The following is a 6,361-nucleotide window of genomic DNA, read 5'->3' as shown; positions in this document are numbered from 1 at the left end:
TGATGGCATCCATCATCATCTGGCAAGGCATAGGTGACTGCGTCACGGATGCCGGAACATAACAACGAGAAAAAGGAACAAAGCCGGTAATGCGGATTACGGTATAATGAGCATGTGTTTACTCAGGAGGATACTGATGCATCCCAGATTTTGTAAAGTATCATGAAGCAAAGGGAACATCACGTGATAACCAAAGATTCACTCAAATATCATTCATGTGCTCATAGGGATCGATATGGACATCCATGATTCCGTCAGTATTTGAACGAAGGGTTTTGTTCATGTCTATGAGTTACTAAACCTACAGGGTCACAAGCTTAAGGCCACCATAATTTGCTGAGTGCTATTAAGATGGGTGTGATGATAATATATTTGTGGAATTGTTTCATTAATATTTGAAATAGTTTCGTGTGGATTCAGAAGCGTTTCGGGGTCAGCAGAACGGTTTCGGAAAATATCGGGTATTATTGATAAATATATAGGTGGAATTTTTTTTCTGGGGATGTTAAATTATATATAAAATGGTTTGAAAGTACGTAGAACTATGTTATATTTAATTTAATATCAACGGGCCTTAAAAGGCCAAGAGGTGGAAGGCAACTTGGGCCACAAAGGCCCAAGTGGAGAGGCGCCTCCCTTCCCTAAGGAAGGAGGCCGAATTGGAGTGGGGGAGGAGTCCAACTCATCATCCCTTGGCCGGCCAAAGGGGAGGGACTCTCCCTCCCCTTGTGGCGTGATTGCTTGTATCTGCGTTGGTAGTTCCTCGAAGAGGAGAGGATGATGCCGCACAACAATGGTAAGTATTTTCCTTAGTTATGAAACCAAGATTATCAATCGAATAGGAGAACCAAGCAACACTATGTAAACAACACCTTCACACAAACAACAAAAACCTGCAACCCTATGCGTAAGAGGGGTTGTCAATCCCTCGTCGGTATTGAGATAGATTAAATTGTATGAGATTTAATGATTAGATCTAGCAAAAACACAAAATAAAATAAGTAAAGAAAAAATGCAGCAAGGTATTTTTGGTTTAATGGATAAATATATCTGAAAATAACATGATAGGAAATAGACCCAGGGCCGTAGATTTCACTAGAGGCTTCTCTTGAGAAAATAGCATACAGTGGGTAAACAAATTACTATTGGACAATTGATAGAAAATCAAATAATTATAATGATATCCAAGGCAATGATCATGTATATAGGCATCACATCCAAGGTTAGTAGACCAACTCCTGGCAGCATCTACTACTATTACTCCACACATCGACCGCTATCCAGCATGCATCTAGTGTATTAAGTTCATGAAAAAAATGGTGTAATGCAATAAGAACAATGACATGATGTAGACAAGATCTATTCATGTAGGAATAAAATCCATCTTGTTATCCTTAATAGCAACGATACATACGTGTCATGTCTATTTCTGTCATTGAGAATGGGCACCACAAGATCGAACCCATCACAAAGCACCTCTTCGCATTGCAAGAAAAGTCAACCTAGTTGGCCAAACCAAACCAAAGTTTCGGAGAGGAAATACGAGGCTATAAAGATCATTCATAAAAGAGTTCAACAAAGACTCAAATAATATTCATCTATAAATCTGATCATAAACTCAAAATTCATCGGATCCCAACAAACACACCGCAAAAAGTCATTGAACTAAAAGCTGGCTATAAAATTGTAGTGTGTGGACCACAACCTGGTCTAATTAACATGTATGTTTACTTCCCCAACGTCATCAGCCTATCACGGTCTCATCGAGGTTAGTGTTCTTTCAAGTTTCTCCATGTTGGCATTTTACTTAGCAAAATCAGGGTATTTGTTCAGACTAACTGATCACTATTTAAGCAACCAATTGTGATTTCATTTTCTGACTTCGTTCCTAGGCAGTAACAAATTCTATTTACCAATTTATGCCCATTATATATTCTTCTGCCATGTTCTGAATAAATAATACCTTTCCACCTTTTAAGCAGGATATGTTGGACGCATAGTTAACGATCTGTATGTTACTCGGCGTACCAAATTTCACTGGAAAGACTTGAAGCATGTCATAAAATTTGTTGATAATCTGACAGAGATATCACAACGTATGAACACTCGATTTTGGATGGGATTAAATCTACCTAGGTGCACACATTGAACAAGACCAATTGTGTGCACAAAACGCTAGTACAAAGTCTTATTTTTATGTTGATGTTCATAAACTATATATATCTTCAATGATATGTTACACTTGGTTTTTATTCTTCATTTCAATAGAAATTGCCAGCTGCAGCTATTTCTAAATCGATATCTCGGCATGGTTGAATTGCACTTGTGCCTGCTAATAATGCCAAAGTGATTGCAATGTACTGCATTTCCCACAGAAATGGAACCATTCAAATTAAGAAGTTCTCGCTTGTCGTGGCAATGCATCCACATTGGAAAATTGGAGACAATGTTCTACTCCTGCTCTACCAAGGCATAGGAGGGTTCTTCCTTTTCATTGACGAGATGCCGAGTCCCCGTGATCAAGTTGCTTCCAACAGATAGTTGTGGTTCTTGGCCCTCAACCTCTTAAAATGTGCTAGTTGTTACTATGTTAAGTATGTAGGTATGGACCATATGGTCAAAATTGTTAAGTACCGTGTTACCAAGATCCGCCTTTTGTCGACTAGTGTCACAACTATATATATGTTACTCAAATGTTGTTACCCAAGTTCTTAAATTTTCATGGAAAGTATTAGTATCATACATAATTCATTCAGTTTAAGTGTGTACCCGATAGAGTAGAGAATGTCCATGTTTTCAATGTGGCGATCAACACCGATGTCCAGAAGGCATTTGCATATTAATTGTCCATATTGCAAATCCAGATAATATATAGACAGGCCAGCCCATACAGTTAACATATTTGACATGCATGAAGAAATCAATCGAGCATATATATATAGCATTGCCTGGTAAAGATTCTTTGTCTATTACCATCTAAATTACCCCTATTACTACCAATGCAAAGTGACCACCGAGTCGGAGCGAAGAGGAGCACACATGGTAAAAAAATTAAATGCGTTACTTTATCTTGCAAACACCGTTACCCTCAAAAAATGTGCGGTGGAGAGCTCCACGAGCCGCCCGCCTAATTTGGACCGGCCAGAGCGCACGTTAAGCATTATGCACGCTCGCGCACAATAGCGCCACCGTATATATATATATAGGGTGGGTCTATTCTAATAACACCCTTAAAAGTGTTATTCTAATAACACCACCTCCTTATTCTGATAACACCCGGCGACGACACAGATGAAAACCAACCCCACCAGCCCACCCCACCCACCACTCTCTCTTCTCCACCTTCTTCCCCCGATCCCTTCCACCTTCCTCCCCCGATCCCCTCCCACTTCCTCCCCTGATCCACAAATCCACCTGCCACACCTTCCCCCAACCCCCTCATGCCGCGACCCCGGCCGGCCAACGGCTTCCACGCGCCGCGGATCCCCCGGTGGCCCACCCACCAGAAACTGCGACCGGCCGCCGTCGCCCCACCACATCCCGCTCCACTGCCCGCCAAACGTCCCGTCCCGCCATGGTGCACCATCCCACCGCACCTCGCCCTGCCGTGGCCCACTGTCCCAGCGTTGCTGCACCCCGCCCTGACCACCTTCCCCCGCGAGCGCCGCCCCAGCCACCCCACCTCCAACACGCACAACACCGGCTGGATCCGGCCGGCAACCACGCTGTATTTCCCCGACGAGCAACTCCCACATCCACATCGTCGCGCTACCATGGGGAGTGGAGGTTAATGGATGGTGCTCAGGGGGCAGATCCCACAGGTTCACCTCCTCTCTTCACGGAGCTCGACCGCAACAGTGCCGCCGCCGGCTACCTTCTGCCTTTCTCCCCATCTTGCTTGGGATCCCACGCGAGGAAGGTCAATGGCAGGTTGCCGGTCTCCTTCCCCTCCTGCAGGTCGCCGCCGCAGCCCATGCCTCTCGCGGTGGTTAGGGGCGGCTCGCCGCTGCCTCAGGTCATGGTCGCTCTGCCGGGGCAAAGCGTCTGGCGGCTCGGGCAGAATTTCTCTTGCAGTCCACACAGAGGACGCACGCGGGGAAATCGCTGACTATGTGCAGCTCACTATTTTTTCCTTCTGTTCTTTGCGTATGAAAATGAACCAATTTGATAGTTTTTGACTTTTTGTGTTTCAGTTTTTGCCGTCCGTTGCAGCTCGGTTGTGCGCGTGCAGTCCACCCATCTCCTCCACTGCATCCCTAGCAGCGGGGGCCTCGCAGTCCACATCGACAGCAGATGAAGCTCCAGCCAGCGGGTTTTTTCGATTTTTTTGCCGTGGCCGGTGACAGAATCGTGCGGCTCAAAGTTCCATCGGTTGCCCTGCAGTTCCTTCGCTTCCTTCGGCACCGACGCGCGCCAATAATGTGTGTTTTCAGTATATTTGTATTGTTCATGCAGTGCACATGTGCACCTTCCGTAGTGCGCTAGACTGGTTCGTGCAGTGCAGAACGGGCACCTACTAAAAATTACGGGAAACTGTATGCATACAACTACTCGTCTAGTGTAGAACACATGAATGGAAAAAAAAGAAAAGAAAAACTTCCCAGCAATGCAGAACACTCTATTTTTTCTTTGTAAAAAGCAGAGCGCTCGGTGAACCGAAGAAGTACATTTTTCAAAATTATTGTAGTTCATTGTTAAAAAGTTTGTGGTTCCCTTATTACAGTGCACACGAAAGTAAAATTGCATCTAAAATTGCATTGGGAGTTGCAGTGCACTTTGTTTTCACGTACACACGATGATTTTTACTCCGTTTGATGCAGTGCGGTTTTGGTCTGAAGCAGTGCACTAATCCATCTGATGCAGTGCACTTCGTTGTCACATACACATGACGATTTTCAGTCCGTTTTGATGCAGTGCAGTTTCGGTCTGAAGCAGTGCACTCATCTGTCTCAAAGCAGTGCACTTCGTTCGTCGTGTATGCATGACAATTTTCAGTCTGTCAGATGCAGTGCGTTTTTAGTCTAAAGTCGTGCACTCATTTATCTGATGCAGTGCACACGACGATTTGGGTGTCGCAAAAAACAGAGTGTTTGCATTTTTGTAAAATCAAAACTGCTTTTAAATCATAAGGAATTAGCGGAAGTGTTCTACATGAAAAAGTTGCGCCTTGTCAGTGGGAACGACACCTATGGGATCACGAGAATCCCTACTACGGTTAGCGGGGCGCGGGGTCGTGAGAAGAGCGGATCAACCATGTAGCACACGGTTCGTTTATCCAGGTTCGGGCCGCAAGGATGAGTAAAACCCTACTCCTGCTTTGGTGGATTGGATATCTGTGTTCTTGAGCTAGCTATGGGGCGTGAGGAGCTCCAAAAAGCTGAATCCCTCTCCTGGTCACCTCGGGCCTCCTTTTATAGGAAAAGGGGTTGCCACAGTGGCACACAGGAGGTGGAAAGGGTACAGTGATGCGAGGTTATCCCTCGCATTACATGACAAGGCGCATTTAATGCGTCTTGCTTAGGTGTCCTTGCTTTATCGGGGACGGGGGAGAGACCTGCCTCGTCCGTCGCATCTCCTTCTTGTGTCGACACGCGCCCTGGCCAGCGACGCTTGCGATGCCACGTAGGTAGGCAGGCAGCTGAGGTGGCGCAGTGGTGGGTCTTCACGAAGATTTGCATGCTGCCACGCAGGTACCTGCCCAGCTGGTTGGGTCGGCAGCTGCATGCGAACGGCGGTGGAGGTTTAGTCGGCATGGACCTGATGGTGGCCCTACGGGTGTCCTCGGCAAGGGCCTTGCCGGGGCCCCGGTAAGGGTCTTGCCGAGGCGCCTCCTGTCATCTCCGGCAAGGCGCTTGCCGGGGGCCTTGTGGTCTTCCCCGGCTGGGATCCCGCCAAGTGTTGTCTTCTCCTTAGTGCGTATCTGATCTTCAATGTCTTCACTAAGATCTGCATGCCGCCACGGGGATGTCTCCCGAATCCTTGCCCTTTGGGCGCAGTGGACTCAAGGGTGATTTGCTCCGTAAGCATGGGACGAGTTGCCGCGGCAAGGGTCTTGCCGGGGCTGCTAGAACTGTCTCCCGGCAAGGATCTTGCCGAGGGAGTCCGCTTCGTCCCCTTTGCTCTTCATGGTCTTGGCCTTGGCGTTATAGTTCTCTTGAGCTTCGGTCTTACCCTGGCTCACCTCCCTTTCCTTGCTTGGTGTGGTGGTGCCCGCGGCTCAGACTGCTCGTGCACAGTTATAGGGGTACAAAATGTGTACCCCTCTTTTTGTACACCGACATGACCCCCGGGCCTGGTCCACACATAAGCGCAACGCATTGTTTGGGCTAGGCCCAAAAACGGTGCGCGGGCAGGCGGGGCG

General features: G+C 47.0%; 1 long non-coding RNA gene across 1 annotated transcript; it reads left to right on the top strand.

The window, feature by feature from the left end:
* The first annotated feature begins 3,242 nt into the window (after window positions 1–3,242).
* On the top strand, window positions 3,243–4,715 carry LOC125548361 (uncharacterized). The gene is made up of 2 exons (XR_015618702.1): window positions 3,243–4,092; window positions 4,194–4,715. It is a non-coding gene; the product is annotated as an uncharacterized LOC125548361 (long non-coding RNA).
* Window positions 4,716–6,361: the final 1,646 nt, after the last annotated feature.

The sequence above is a fragment of the Triticum urartu genome, chromosome 3A, assembly GCF_056163025.1.
Source record: "Triticum urartu cultivar PI428250 chromosome 3A, HENAU_Tu73, whole genome shotgun sequence".
Lineage (NCBI taxonomy): Eukaryota > Viridiplantae > Streptophyta > Magnoliopsida > Poales > Poaceae > Triticum > Triticum urartu.
This window is presented reverse-complemented; position numbering and strand designations above follow the sequence as displayed.